This window comes from Hyla sarda, chromosome 1 (genome assembly GCF_029499605.1).
Source record: "Hyla sarda isolate aHylSar1 chromosome 1, aHylSar1.hap1, whole genome shotgun sequence".
Classification (NCBI taxonomy): Eukaryota; Metazoa; Chordata; class Amphibia; order Anura; family Hylidae; genus Hyla; species Hyla sarda.
Genome location: NC_079189.1, coordinates 275,326,033 through 275,341,814, shown reverse-complemented (window position 1 = coordinate 275,341,814; position 15,782 = coordinate 275,326,033). Strand labels below are relative to the sequence as shown.

Sequence of the window (15,782 nt, the reverse complement as noted above, 5' to 3'; positions counted from 1 at the left end):
AAATCCTTTTCGGAATCTGAACGGAAGGCGGCAACAGAGCAAAATGTCAACAGCAGCCGAGATTCCCAGCCAGTGTCCCATGCCAGTACTTACCAGGCCCGAAGCTGGGTAGCAGTCTGCGATCTGACGAGAGCAGGCGCGTTCAGCTTAGGATGGTCATTGACAGCTTCATGATTTTTATACTGTGCATTTAAGCATCAATAAATCCTTTTCGGAATCGGAACGGAAGGCGGCAACAGAGCAAAATGTCAACGACACCCGGGATTCCCAGCCAGTCTCCCCTGCTGTTACTTACCAGGCCCTAAGCTGGATAGAAGTCTGCGATCTGACGAGTGCAGGCACGTTCAGCTTAGGATGGCCGTTGACAGCTTCTCGCCCTTTATACTGTGCATTTAAGCATCAATAAATCCTTTTCGGAATCGGAAACGGAAACGGAAGGCGGCAACAGAGCAAAATGTCATCGGCAGCCGGGATTCCCAGCCAGTGTCCCATGTCGGTACTTACCGGGCCCTAAGATCTGTACCAGTCTGCGATCTGACAAGAGCAGGCGCGTTAAGCTTAGGATGGCCGTCGACAGCTTCACACCTTGTATACTGTGGATTTAAGCATCAATAAATTATTTTCGGAATCGGAGCGGAAGGCAGCAATAGAGCAAAATGTCAACCGCACCCGGGATTCCCAGCCAGTCTCCCATGCCAGTACTTACCAGGCCCTAAGCTGGGTAGCAGTCTGCGATCTGACGAGAGCAGGCACGTTCAGCTTAGAACAGCCATTGACAGCTTCATGCTTTTTATACTGTGCATTTAAGCATCAATAAATCCTTTTCGGAATCGGAGAGGAAGGCGGCAACAGAGCAAAATGTCAATAGCACCTTGGATTGCCAGCCAGTCTCCCATGCCCGTACTTGCCGGGCAGCAGTCTGCGATCTGACAAGAACAGGCATATTCAGCTTAGGATAGCCGTAGACGGCTTCACATCCTGTATACTGTGGATTTAAGCATCAATAAATCCTTTTCGGAATCGGAGCGGAAGGCGGCTACAGAGCAAAATGTCAACAACACCTGGGATTCCCAGCCAGTCTCCTATGCTGGTACCTACCGGGCCCTAAGCTGGGTAGCAGTCTGCGATCTGACGAGAGCAGGCGCGTTCAGCTTAGGATGGCCGTTGACAGCTTCACGCCCTTTATACTGTGCATTTAAGCATCAATAAATCCTTTTCCGAATCGGAGCGGAAGGCAGCAACAGATTAAAATGTCAACTGCACCCGGGAATCCCAGCCAGTCTCCCATGCTGGTACTTACCAGGCCCTAAGCTGGGTAGCAGTCTGCGATCTGACGAGAGCAGGCGCGTTCAGCTTAGGATGGCCGTTGACAGCTTCACACTTTGTATACTGTGCATTTAAGCATCAATAAATCCTTTTCGGAATCGGAACTGAAGGCGGCATAAGAGCAAAATGTCAACCGGGATTCCCAGCCAGTCTCCCATGCCAGTACTTACCGGGCCCTAAGCTGCTTAGCAGTCTGCGATGTGACAAGAGCAGGCGTGTTCAGCTTAGGATGGCCATTGACAGCTTCGTGCTTTTTATACTGCGCATTTAAGCATCAATAAATCCTTTTTCGGAATCGGAGCGGAAGGCGGCAACAGAGCAAAATGTCAACGGCAGCCGAGATTCCCAGCCAGTGTCCCATGCCAGTACTTACCAGGCCCTAAGCTGGGTAGCAGTCTGCGATCTGACGAGAGCAGGCGCGTTCAGCTTAGGATGGCCATTGACAGCTTCATGATTTTTATACTGTGCATTTAAGCATCAATAAATCCTTTTCGGAATCGGAACGGAAGGCGGCAACAGAGCAAAATGTCAACGACACCCAGGATTCCCAGCCAGTCTCCCCTGCTGGTACTTACCAGGCCCTAAGCTGGATAGCAGTCTGCGATCTGACGAGTGGAGGCACGTTCAGCTTAGGATGGCCGTTGACAGCTTCTCGCCCTTTATACTGTGCATTTAAGCATCAATAAATCCTTTTCGGAATCGGAAACGGAAGGCGGCAACAGAGCAAAATGTCAACGGCAGCCGGGATTCCCAGCCAGTGTCCCATGCCGGTACTTACCGGGCCCTAAGATCTGTACCAGTCTGCGATCTGACGAGAGCAGGCGCGTTAAGCTTAGGATGGCCGTTGACAGCTTCACACTTTGTATACTGTGGATTTAAGCATCAATAAGTAATTTTCGGAATCGGAGCAGAAACAGAGCAAAATGTCAACTGCACCCGGGATTCCCAGCCAGTCTCCCATGCTGGTACTTATCAGGCCCGAAGCTGGGTAGCAGTCTGCGATCTGACGAGAGCAGGCGCATTCAGCTTAGGATGGCCGTAGACATCTTCACACCCTGTATACTGTGGATTTAAGCATCAATAAATCCTTTTCGGAATCGGAGCGTAAGGCGGCAACAGAGCAAAAGGTCAACGACACCTGGGATTCCCAGCCAGTCTCCCATGCTGGTACTTACCGGGCCCTAAGCTGGGTAGCAGTCTGCGATCTGACGAGAGCAGGCGCATTCAGCTTAGGATGGCCGTAGACATCTTCACACCCTGTATACTGTGGATTTAAGCATCAATAAATCCTTTTCGGAATCGGAGAGGAAGGCGGCAACAGAGCAAAATGTCAATAGCACCTTGGATTGCCAGCCAGTCTCCCATGCCCGTACTTGCCGGGCAGCAGTCTGCGATCTGACAAGAACAGGCACATTCAGCTTAGGATAGCCGTAGACGGCTTCACACCCTGTATACTGTGGATTTAAGCATCAATAAATCCTTTTCGGAATCGGAGCGGAAGGCGGCTACAGAGCAAAATGTCAACAACACCTGGGATTCCCAGCCAGTCTCCCATGCTAGTACTTACCGGGCCCTAAGCTGGGTAGCAGTCTGCGATCTGACGAGAGCAGGCGCGTTCAGCTTAGGATGGCCGTTGACAGCTTCACGCCCTTTATACTGTGCATTTAAGCATCAATAAATCCTTTTCCGAATCGGAGCGGAAGGCAGCAACAGATTAAAATGTCAACTGCACCCGGGATTCCCAGCCAGTCTCCCATGCTGGTACTTACCAGGCCCTAAGCTGGGTAGCAGTCTGCGATCTGACGAGAGCAGGCGCGTTCAGCTTCGGATGGCCGTTGACAGCTTCACACTTTGTATACTGTGCATTTAAGCATCAATAAATCCTTTTCGGAATCGGAACTGAAGGCGGCATAAGAGCAAAATGTCAACGGCAACCGGGATTCCCAGCCAGTCTCCCATGCCAGTACTTACCGGGCCCTAAGCTGGGTAGCAGTCTGCGATGTGACGAGAGCAGGCGCGTTCAGCTTAGGATGGCCATTGACAGCTTCATGATTTTTATACTGCGCATTTAAGCATCAATAAATCCTTTTTCGGAATCGGAGCGGAAGGCGGCAACAGAGCAAAATGTCAACTGCACCCGGGATTCCCAGCCAGTCTCCCATGCCGGTACTTACTGAGCCCTAAGCTGGGTAGCAGTCTGCAATCTGACGAGAGCAGGCACGTTCAGCTTAGGATGGCCGTTGACAGCTTCTCGCCCTTTATACTGTGCATTTAGGCATCAATAAATCCTTTTCGGAATCGGAACGGAAGGCGGCAACAGAGCAAAATGTCAACGGCAGCCGAGATTCCCAGCCAGTGTCCCATGCCAGTACTTACCAGGCCCTAAGCTGGGTAGCAGTCTGCGATCTGACGAGAGCAGGCACGTTCAGCTTAGGATGGCCATTGACAGCTTCATGATTTTTATACTGTGCATTTAAGCATCAATAAATCCTTTTCGGAATCGGAACGGAAGGCGGCAACAGAGCAAAATGTCAACTGCACCCGGGATTCCCAGCCAGTCTCCCATGCCGGTACTTAATGGGCCCTAGGCTGGGTAGCAGTCTGCGATCTGACGAGAGCAGGCGCGTTCAGCTTAGGATGGCCATTGACAGCTTCATGCTTTTTATACTGTGCATTTAAGCATCAATAAATCCTTTTCGGAATCGGAACGGAAGGCGGCAACAGAGCATAATGTCAACTGCACCCGGGATTCCCAGGTGCATTTAAGCATCAATAAATATTTTTATTAATCGGAGAGGAAGGCGGCAACAAAGCAAAATGTCAACGGCACCTTGGATTGCCTGCCAGTCTCCCATGCCGGTAACTGCCGGGCAGCGGTCTGCGATCTGAGGAGAGCAGGCACGTTCAGGCTTAGGATGGCCGTTGACAGCTTCACACCCTGTGTATTGTGGATTTAAGCATCAATAAATCCTTTTCCGAATAGGAGCGGAAGGCGGCAACAGATTAAAATGTCAACTGCACCCGGGATTCCCAGCCAGTCTCTCATGCTGGTACTTACCAGGCCCTAATCTGGGTAGAAGTCTGCGATCTGACGAGAGCAGGCGCGTTCAGCTTAGGATGGCCGTTGACAGCTTCACACTTTGTATACTGTGGATTTAAGTATCAATAAATAATTTTCGGACTCGTAGCAGAAACAGAGCAAAATGTCAACTCCACCCGGGATTCCCAGCCAGTCTCCCATGCTGGTACTTACCAGGCCCGAAGCTAGGTAGCAGTCTGCAATCTGACGAGAACAGGCGCATTCAGCTTAGGATGGCCGTAGACATCTTCACACCCTGTATACTGTGGATTTAAGCATCAATAAATCCTTTTCGGAATCGGAGCGTAAGGCGGCAACAGAGCAGAATGTCAACGACACCTGGGATTCCCAGCCAGTCTCCCATGCTGGTATTTTCCGAGCCCTAAGCTGGGTAGCAGTCTGCGATCTGACGAGAGCAGGCACGTTCAGCTTAGGATGGCCGTTGACAGCTTCTTTCCCTTTATACTGTGCATTTAAGCATCAATAAATCCTTTTCGGAATTGGAAACGGAAGGCGGCAACAGAGCAAAATGTCAACGGCAGCCGGGATTCCCAGCCAGTGTCCCATGCCGGTACTTACCGGGCCCTAAGATCTGTACCAGTTTGCGATCTGACAAGAGCAGGCGCGTTAAGCTTAGGATGGCCGTCGACAGCTTCACACCTTGTATACTGTGGATTTAAGCATCAATAAATTCTTTTCGGAATCGGAGCGGAAAGCAGCAATAGAGCAAAATGTCAACGGCACCCGGGATTCCCAGCCAGTCTCCCATGCTGGTACTTACCGGGCCCTAAGCTGGGTAGCAGTCTGCGATCTGACGAGAGCAGGCGCGTTCAGCTTAGGATGGCTATTGACAGCTTCATGCTTTTTATACTGTGCATTTAAGCATCAATAAATCCTTTTCGGAATCGGAGAGGAAGGCGGCTACAGAGCAAAATGTCAACAACACCTGGGATTCCCAGCCAGTCTCCCATGCTGGTACTTACCGGGCCCTAAGCTGGGTAGCAGTCTGCAATCTGACGAGAGCAGGCGCGTTCAGCTTAGGATGGCCGTTGACAGCTTCACGCCCTTTATACTGTGCATTTAAGCATCAATAAATCCTTTTCCGAATCGGTGCGGAAGGCGGCAACAGATTAAAATGTCAACTGCACCCGGGATTCCCAGCCAGTCTCCCATGCTGGTACTTACCAGGCCCTAAGCTGGGTAGCAGTCTGCGATCTGACGAGAGCAGGCGCGTTCAGCTTAGGATGGCCGTTGACAGCTTCACACTTTGTATACTGTGCATTTAGGCATCAATAAATCCTTTTCGGAATCGGAAGTGAAGGCAGCATAAGAGCAAAATGTCAACGGCAACCGGGATTCCCAGCCAGTCTCCCATGCCAGTACTTACCGGGCCCTAAGCTGGGTAGCAGTCTGCGATGTGACGAGAGCAGGCGCATTCAGCTTAGGATGGCCGTTGACAGCTTCACACTTTGTATACTGTGCATTTAAGCATCAATAAATCCTTTTTCGGAATCGGAGCGGAAACAGAGCAAAATGTCAACTGCACCCGGGATTCCCAGCCAGTCTCCCATGCCGGTATTTACTGAGCCCTAAGCTGGGTAGCAGTCTGCAATCTGACGAGAGCAGGCGCGTTCAGCTTAGGATGGCCGTTGACAGCTTCTCGCCCTTTATACTGTGCATTTAGGCATCAATAAATCCTTTTCGGAATCGGAACGGAAGGCGGCAACAGAGCAAAATGTCAACGGCAGCCGGGATTCCCAGCCAGTCTCCCATGCCGGTACTTAATGGGCCCTAAGCTGGGTAGCAGGCTGCGATCTGACGAGAGCAGGCGCGTTCAGCTTAGGATGGCCATTGACAGCTTCATGATTTTTATACTGTGCATTTAAGCATCAATAAATCCTTTTCGGAATCGGAACGGAAGGCGGCAACAGAGCAAAATGTCAACTACACCCGGGATTCCCAGCCAGTCTCCCATGCCGGTACTTAATGGGCCCTAGGCTGGGTAGCAGTCTGCGATCTGACGAGAGCAGGCGCGTTCAGCTTAGGATGGCCATTGACAGCTTCATGCTTTTTATACTGTGCATTTAAGCATCAATAAATCCTTTTCGGAATCGGAACGGAAGGCGGCAACAGGGCATAATGTCAACTGCACCCGGGATTCCCAGCCAGTCTCCCATGCCGGTACTTACTGGGCCCTAAGCTGGGTAGCAGTCTGCGATCTGACGAGAGCAGGCGCGTTCAGCTTAGGATGGCCGTTGACATCTTCACGCCTTGTATACTGTGGATTTAAGCATCAATAAATATTTTTATTAATCGGAGAGGAAGGCGGCAACAAAGCAAAATGTCAACGGCACCTTGGATTGCCAGCCAGTCTCCCATGCCGGTAACTGCCGGGCAGCAGTCTGCGATCTGAGGAGAGCAGGCACGTTCAGGCTTAGGATGGCCGTTGACAGCTTCACACCCTGTGTATTGTGGATTTAAGCATCAATAAATCCTTTTCCGAATCGGAGCGGAAGGCGGCAACAGATTAAAGTGTCAACTGCACCCGGGATTCCCAGACAGTCTCCCATGCTGGTACTTACCAGGCCCTAAGCTGGGTAACAGTCTGCGATCTGACAAGAACAGGCGCATTCAGCTTAGGATTGCCGTAGACATCTTCACACCCTGTATACTGTGGATTTAAGCATCAATAAATCGTAAGCGTAAGGAGCGTAAGGCGGCAACAGAGCAAAAGGTCAACTGCACCTGGGATTCCCAGCCAGTCTCCCATGCTGGTACTTACCGGGCCTTAAGCTGGGTAGCAGTCAGCGATCTGACGAGAGCAGGCACGTTCAGCTTAGGATGGCCGTTGACAGCTTCTCGCCCTTTATACTGTGCATTTAAGCATCAATAAATCCTTTTCGGAATCGGAAACGGAAGGCGGCAACAGAGCAAAATGTCAACGGCAGCCGGGATTCCCAGCCAGTGTCCCATGCCGGTACTTACCGGCCCAAAGATCTGTACCAGTCTGCGATCTGACAAGAGCAGGCGCGTTAAGCTTAGGATGGCCGTCGACAGCTTCACACCTTGTATACTGTGGATTTAAGCATCAATAAATTCTTTTCGGAATCGGAGCGGAAGGCAGCAATAGAGCAAAATGTCAACGGCACCCGGGATTCCCAGCCAGTCTCCCATGCCAGTACTTACCAGGCCCTAAGCTGGGTAGCAGTCTGCGATCTGACGAGAGCAGGCGCGTTCAGCTTAGGACAGCCATTGACAGCTTCATGCTTTTTATACTGTGCATTTAAGCATCAATAAATCCTTTTCGGAATCGGAGAGGAAGGCAGCAACAGAGCAAAATGTCAATAGCACCTTGGATTGCCAGCCAGTCTCCCATGCCCGTACTTGCCGGGCAGCAGTCTGCGATCTGACAACAACAGGCACATTCAGCTTAGGATAGCCGTAGACGGCTTCACACCCTCTATACTGTGGATTTAAGCATCAATAAATCCTTTTCGGAATCGGAGCGGAAAGCGGCTACAGAGCAAAATGTCAACAACACCTGGGATTCCCAGCCAGTCTCCCATGCTGGTACCTACCGGGCCCTAAGCTGGGTAGCAGTCTGCGATCTGACGAGAGCAGGCGCGTTCAGCTTAGGATGGCCGTTGACAGCTTCACGCCCTTTATACTGTGCATTTAAGCATCAATAAATCCTTTTCCGAATCGGAGCGGAAGGCGGCAACAGATTAAAATGTCAACTGCACCCGGGATTCCCAGCCAGTCTCCCATGCTGGTACTTACCAGGCCCTAAGCTGGGTATCAGTCTGCGATCTGACGAGAGCAGGCGCATTCAGCTTAGGATGGCCGTTGACAGGTTCACACTTTGTATACTGTGCATTTAAGCATCAATAAATCCTTTTCGGAATCGGAACGGAAGGCGGCAACAGAGCAAAATGTCAACAGCAGCCGGGATTCCCAGCCAGTGTCCCATGCCGGTACTTACCGGGCCCTAAGATCTGTACCAGTCTGCGATCTGACGAGAGCAGGCGCGTTAAGCTTAGGATGGCCGTTGACAGCTTCACACCTTGTATACTGTGGATTTAAGCATCAATAAATTCTTTTCGGAATCGGAGCGGAAGGCAGCAATAGAGCAAAATGTCAATGGCAACCGGTATTCCCAGCCAGTGTCCCATGCCGGTACTTACCGGGCCCTAAGATCTGTACCAGTCTGCGATCTGACGAGAACAGGCGCATTCAGCTTAGGATGGCCGTAGACATCTTCACACCCTGTATACTGTGGATTTAAGCATCAATAAATCCTTTTCGGAATCGGAGCGTAAGGCGGCAACAGAGCAAAATGTCAATGACACCTGGGATTCCCAGCCAGTCTCCCATGCTGGTACTTACCGGGCCTTAAGCTGGGTAGCAGTCAGCGATCTGACGAGAGCAGGCACGTTCAGCTTAGGATGGCCGTTGACAGCTTCTCGCCCTTTATACTGTGCATTTAAGCATCAATAAATCCTTTTCGGAATCGGAAACGGAAGGCGGCAACAGAGCAAAATGTCAACGGCAGCCGGGATTCCCAGCCAGTGTCCCATGCCGGTACTTACCGGCCCAAAGATCTGTACCAGTCTGCGATCTGACAAGAGCAGGCGCGTTAAGCTTAGGATGGCCGTCGACAGCTTCACACCTTGTATACTGTGGATTTAAGCATCAATAAATTCTTTTCGGAATCGGAGCGGAAGGCAGCAATAGAGCAAAATGTCAACGGCACCCGGGATTCCCAGCCAGTCTCCCATGCCAGTACTTACCAGGCCCTAAGCTGGGTAGCAGTCTGCGATCTGACAAGAGCAGGCGCGTTCAGCTTAGGACAGCCATTGACAGCTTCATGCTTTTTATACTGTGCATTTAAGCATCAATAAATCCTTTTCGGAATCGGAGAGGAAGGCAGCAACAGAGCAAAATGTCAATAGCACCTTGGATTGCCAGCCAGTCTCCCATGCCCGTACTTGCCGGGCAGCAGTCTGCGATCTGACAACAACAGGCACATTCAGCTTAGGATAGCCGTAGACGGCTTCACACCCTCTATACTGTGGATTTAAGCATCAATAAATCCTTTTCGGAATCGGAGCGGAAAGCGGCTACAGAGCAAAATGTCAACAACACCTGGGATTCCCAGCCAGTCTCCCATGCTGGTACCTACCGGGCCCTAAGCTGGGTAGCAGTCTGCGATCTGACGAGAGCAGGCGCGTTCAGCTTAGGATGGCCGTTGACAGCTTCACGCCCTTTATACTGTGCATTTAAGCATCAATAAATCCTTTTCCGAATCGGAGCGGAAGGCGGCAACAGATTAAAATGTCAACTGCACCCGGGATTCCCAGCCAGTCTCCCATGCTGGTACTTACCAGGCCCTAAGCTGGGTATCAGTCTGCGATCTGACGAGAGCAGGCGCATTCAGCTTAGGATGGCCGTTGACAGGTTCACACTTTGTATACTGTGCATTTAAGCATCAATAAATCCTTTTCGGAATCGGAACGGAAGGCGGCAACAGAGCAAAATGTCAACGGCAGCCGGGATTCCCAGCCAGTGTCCCATGCCGGTACTTACCGGGCCCTAAGATCTGTACCAGTCTGCGATCTGACGAGAGCAGGCGCGTTAAGCTTAGGATGGCCGTTGACAGCTTCACACCTTGTATACTGTGGATTTAAGCATCAATAAATTCTTTTCGGAATCGGAGCGGAAGGCAGCAATAGAGCAAAATGTCAATGGCAACCGGTATTCCCAGCCAGTGTCCCATGCCGGTACTTACCGGGCCCTAAGATCTGTACCAGTCTGCGATCTGACGAGAACAGGCGCATTCAGCTTAGGATGGCCGTAGACATCTTCACACCCTGTATACTGTGGATTTAAGCATCAATAAATCCTTTTCGGAATCGGAGCGTAAGGCGGCAACAGAGCAAAATGTCAATGACACCTGGGATTCCCAGCCAGTCTCCCATGCTGGTACTTAACGGGCCCTAAGCTGGGTAGCAGTCTGCGATCTGACGAGAGCAGGCGCGTTCAGCTTAGGATGGCCATTGACAGCTTCACACTTTGTATACTGTGGATTTAAGCATCAATAAATAATTTTCGGAATCGGAGCAGAAACAGAGCAAAATGTCAACTGCACCCGGGATTCCCAGCCAGTCTCCCATGCTGGTACTTACCAGGCCCGAAGCTGGGAAGCAGTCTGCGATCTGACGAGAACAGGCACATTCAGTTTAGGATGGCCGTAGACATCTTCACACCCTGTATACTGTGCATTTAAGCATCAATAAATCCTTTTCAGAATCGGAACGGAAGGCGGCAACAGAGCAAAATGTCAACGGCAGCCGGGATTCCCAGCCAGTGTCCCATGCCGGTACTTACCGGGCCCTAAGATCTGTACCAGTCTGCGATCTGACGAGAGCTGGCGCGTTAAGCTTAGGATGGCCGTCGACAGCTTCACACCTTGTATACTGTGGATTTAAGCATCAATAAATTATTTTCGGAATCGGAGCGGAAGGCAGCAATAGAGCAAAATGTCAACGGCACCTGGGATTCCCAGCCAGTCTCCCCTGCCAGTACTTACCGGGCCCTAAGCTGGGTAGCAGTCTGCGATCTGACGAGAGCAGGCGCGTTCAGCTTACGATGGCCATTGACAGCTTCATGCTTTTTATACTGTGCATTTAAGCATCAATAAATCCTTTTCGGAATCGGAGAGGAAGGCGGCAACAGAGCAAAATGTCAATAGCACCTTGGATTGCCAGCCAGTCTCCCATGCCCGTACTTGCCAGGCAGCAGTCTGCGATCTGACAAGAACAGGCACATTCAGCTTAGGATAGCCGTAGACGGCTTCACACCCTGTATACTGTGGATTTAAGCATCAATAAATCATTTTCGGAATCGAAGCGGAAGGCGGCTACAGAGCAAAAAGTGAACACCACCTGGGATTCCCAGCCAGTCTCCCATGCTGGTACTTAACGGGCCCTAAGCTGGGTAGCAGTCTGTGATCTGACGAGAGCAGGCGCGTTCAGCTTAGGATGGCCGTTGACAGCTTCACACTTTGTATACTGTGGATTTAAGCATCAATAAATAATTTTCGGAATCGGAGCAGAAACAGAGCAAAATGTCAACTGCACCCGGGATTCCCAGCCAGTCTCCCATGCTGGTACTTACCAGGCCCGAAGCTGGGAAGCAGTCTGCGATCTGACGAGAACAGGCGCATTCAGCTTAGGATGGCCGTAGACATCTTCACACCCTGTATACTGTGGATTTAAGCATCAATAAATCCTTTTCGGAATCGGAGCGTAAGGCGGCAACAGAGCAAAATGTCAACGGCAGCCGGGATTCCCAGCCAGTGTCCCATGCCGGTACTTACCGGGCCCTAAGTTCTGTACCAGTCTGCGATCTGACGAGAGCAGGCGCGTTCAGCTTAGGATGGCCGTTGACAGCATCTCGCCCTTTATACTGTGCATTTAAGCATCAATAAATCCTTTTCGGAATCGGAACGGAAGGCGGCAACAGAGCAAAATGTCAACGGCAGCCGTGATTCCCAGCCAGTGTCTCATGCCGTACTTACCGGGCCCTAAAATCTGTACCAGTCTGCGATCTGACGAGAGCAGGCGAGTTAAGCTTAGGATGGCCGTCGACAGCTTCACACCTTGTATACTGTGGATTTAAGCATCAATAAATTCTTTTCGGAATCGGAGCGGAAGGCAGCAATAGAGCAAAATTTCAACAGCACCCAGGATTCCCAGCCAGTCTCCCATGCCAGTACTTACCGGGCCCTAAGCTGGGTAGCAGTCTGCGATCGGACGAGTGCAGGCGCGTTCAGCTTAGGATGGCCATTGACAGCTTCATGCTTTTTATACTGTGCATTTAAGCATCAATAAATCCTTTTCGGAATCGGAGAGGAAGGCGGCAACAGAGCAAAATGTCAATAGCACCTTGGATTGCCAGCCAGTCTCCCATGCCCGTACTTGCCGGGCAGCAGTCTGCGATCTGACAAGAACAGGCACATTCAGCTTAGGATAGCCGTAGACGGCTTCACACCCTGTATACTGTGGATTTAAGCATCAATAAATCCTTTTCGGAATCGGAGCGGAAGGCGGCAACAGAGCAAAATGTCAACAACACCTGGGATTCCCAGCCAGTCTCTCATGCTGGTACTTACTAAGCTGGGTAGCAGTCTGCGATCTGACGAGAGCAGGCGCGTTCAGCTTAGGATGGCCGTTGACAGCTTCATGCCCTTTATACTGTGCATTTAAGCATCAATAAATAATTTTCCGAATCGGAGCGGAAGGCGGCAACAGAGCAAAATGTCAACTGCACCCGGGATTCCCAGCCAGTGTCCCATGCCGGTACCTACCGGGCCCTAAGATCTGTACCAGTCTGCGATCTGACGAGAGCAGGCGCGTTAAGCTTAGGATGGCCGTTGACAGCTTCACACTTTGTATACTGTGGATTTAAGCATCAATAAATAATTTTCGGAATCGGAGCAGAAACAGAGCAAAATGTCAACTGCACCCGGGATTCCCAGCCAGTCTCCCATGCTGGTACTTACCAGGCCCGAAGCTGGGAAGCAGTCTGCGATCTGACGAGAACAGGCGCATTCAGCTTAGGATGGCTGTACACATCTTCACACCCTGTATACTGTGGATTTAAGCATCAATAAATCCTTTTCGGAATCGGAGCGTAAGGCAGCAACAGAGCAAAATGTCAACGGCAGCCGGGATTCCCAGCCAGTGTCCCATGCCGGTACTTACCGGGCCCTAAGATCTGTACCAGTCTGCGATCTGACGAGAGCAGGCGCGTTAAGCTTAGGATGGCCGTCGACAGCTTCACACCTTGTATACTGTGGATTTAAGCATCAATAAATTCTTTTCGGAATCGGAGCGGAGGGCAGCAATAGAGCAAAATGTCAAAGGCACCTGGGATTCCCAGCCAGTCTCCCATGCCAGTACTTACCGCGCCCTAAGCTGGGTAGCAGTCTGCGATCTGACGAGAGCAGGCGCGTTCAGCTTAGGATGGCCATTGACAGCTTCATGCTTTTTATACTGTGCATTTAAGCATCAATAAATCCTTTTCGGAATCGGAGAGGAAGGCGGCAACAGAGCAAAATGTCAATAGTTCCTTGGATTTCCAGCCAGTCTCCCATGCCCGTACTTGCCGGGCAGCAGTCTGCGATCTGACAAGAACAGGCACATTCAGCTTAGGATAGCCGTAGACGGCTTCACACCCTGTATACGGTGGATTTAAGCATCAATAAATCCTTTTCGGAATCGAAACTGAAGGCGGCTACAGAGCAAATTGTCAACAACACCTGGGATTCCCAGCCAGTCTCCCATTCTGGTACTTAGCGGGCCCTAAGCTGGGTAACAGTCTGCGATCTGACGAGAGCAGGCACGTTCAGCTTAGGATGGCCGTTGACAGCTTCTTGCCCTTTATACTGTGCATTTAAGCATCAATAAATCCTTTTCGGAATCGGAACGGAAGGCGGCAACAGAGCAAAATGTCAACGGCAGCCGGGATTCCCAGCCAGTGTCTCATGCCGGTACTTACCGGGCCCTAAGATCTGTACCAGTCTGCGATCTGACGAGAGCAGGCGCGTTAAGCTTAGGATGGCCGTCGACAGCTTCACACCTTGTGTACTGTGGATCTAAGCATCAATAAATTCTTTTCGGAATCGGAGCGGAAGGCAGCAATAGAGCAAAATGTCAACAGCACCCGGGATTCCCAGCCAGTCTCCCATGCCAGTACTTACCGGGCCCTAAGCTGTGTAGCAGTCTGCGATCGGACAAGTGCAGGCGTGTTCAGCTTAGGATGGCCATTGACAGCTTAATGCTTTTTTATACTGTGCATTTAAGCATCAATAAATCCTTTTCGGAATCGGAGAGGAAGGCGGCAACAGAGCAAAATGTCAATAGCACCTTGGATTGCCAGCCAGTCTCTCATGCCCGTACTTGCCGGGCAGCAGTCTGCGATCTGACAAGAACAGGCACATTCAGCTTAGGATAGCCGTAGACGGCTTCACACCCTGTATACTGTGGATTTAAGCATCAATAAATCCTTTTCGGAATCGGAGCGGAAGGCGGCTACAGAGCAAAATGTCAACAACACCTGGGATTCCCAGCCAGTCTCCCATGCTGGTACTTACCGGGCCTAAGCTGGGTAGCGGTCTGCGATCTGACAAGAGCAGGCGTGTTCAGCTTAGGATGGCCGTTGACAGCTTCGCGCCCTTTATACTGTGCATTTAAGCATCAATAAATAATTTTCCGAATCGGAGCGGAAGGCGGCAACAGAGCAAAATGTCAACGGCAGCCGGGATTCCCAGCCAGTGTCCCATGCCGGTACTTACCGGGCCCTAAGATCTGTACCAGTCTGCGATCTGACAAGAGCAGGCGCGTTAAGCTTAGGATGGCCGTCGACAGCTTCACAGCTTGTATACTGTGGATTTAAGCATCAATAAAGCAAAATGTCAACGGCACCCGGGATTCCCAGCCAGTCTCCCATGCCAGTACTTACCGGGCCCTAAGCTGGGTAGCAGTCTGCGATCTGACGAGAGCAGGCACGTTCAGCTTAGGATGGCCGTTGACAGCTTCTTGCCCTTTATACTGTGCATTTAAGCATCAATAAATCCTTTTCGGAATCGGAGAGGAAGGCGGCAACAGAGCAAAATGTCAATAGCACCTTGGATTGCTAGCCAGTCTCCCATGCCGGTACTTGCCGGGCAGCAGTCTGCGATCTGACAAGAACAGGCACATTCAGCTTAGGATAGCCGTAGACGGCTTCACACCCTGTGTACTGTGGATTTAAGCATCAATAAATCATTTTCGGAATCGGAGCGGAAGGCGGCTACAGAGCAAAATGTCAACAACACCTGGGATTCCCAGCCAGTTTCCCATGCTGGTACTTACCGGGCCCTAAGCTGGGTAGCAGTCTGCGATCTGACAAGAGCAGGCGCGTTCAGCTTAGGATGGCCGTTGACAGCTTCACACTTTGTATACTGTGCATTTAAGCATCAATAAATAATTTTCGGAATCGGAGCAGAAACATAGCAAAATGTCAACAGCAGCAGGGATTCCCAGCCAGTCTCCCATGCTGGTACTTACCAGGCACGAAGATGGGTAGCAGTCTGCGATCTGACGAGAACAGGCGCATTCAGCTTAGGATGGCCGTAGACATCTTTACACCTTGTATACTGTGGATTTAAGCATCAATAAATCCTTTTCGGAATCGGCGCGGAAGGCGGCAACAGAACAAAATGTCAACGACACCTGGGATTCCCAGCCAGTCTCCCATGCTTGTACTTACCAGGCCCTAAGCTGGGTAGCAGTCTGCGATCTGACGAGAGCAGGCGCGTTCAGCTTAGGATGGC

The 15,782-nt window shown here is 50.9% G+C and overlaps 8 pseudogenes; all 8 read right to left on the bottom strand.

Moving 5' to 3' along the window:
• Positions 1 to 1,049: 1,049 nt before the first annotated feature.
• LOC130333365 (5S ribosomal RNA) lies at positions 1,050 to 1,169 on the bottom strand (annotated as a pseudogene).
• A 1,283-nt stretch (positions 1,170 to 2,452) lies between these two features.
• LOC130318370 (5S ribosomal RNA) lies at positions 2,453 to 2,572 on the bottom strand (annotated as a pseudogene).
• A 272-nt stretch (positions 2,573 to 2,844) lies between these two features.
• LOC130315260 (5S ribosomal RNA) lies at positions 2,845 to 2,964 on the bottom strand (annotated as a pseudogene).
• Positions 2,965 to 5,541: 2,577 nt separating this feature from the next.
• Positions 5,542 to 5,661, bottom strand: LOC130351899 (5S ribosomal RNA; annotated as a pseudogene).
• Positions 5,662 to 7,542: 1,881 nt separating this feature from the next.
• Positions 7,543 to 7,662, bottom strand: LOC130353000 (5S ribosomal RNA; annotated as a pseudogene).
• A 272-nt stretch (positions 7,663 to 7,934) lies between these two features.
• On the bottom strand, positions 7,935 to 8,054 carry LOC130352375 (5S ribosomal RNA; annotated as a pseudogene).
• Positions 8,055 to 9,538: 1,484 nt separating this feature from the next.
• Positions 9,539 to 9,658, bottom strand: LOC130352373 (5S ribosomal RNA; annotated as a pseudogene).
• Positions 9,659 to 14,880: 5,222 nt separating this feature from the next.
• Positions 14,881 to 15,000, bottom strand: LOC130318348 (5S ribosomal RNA; annotated as a pseudogene).
• Between the last annotated feature and the right edge of the window lie 782 nt (positions 15,001 to 15,782).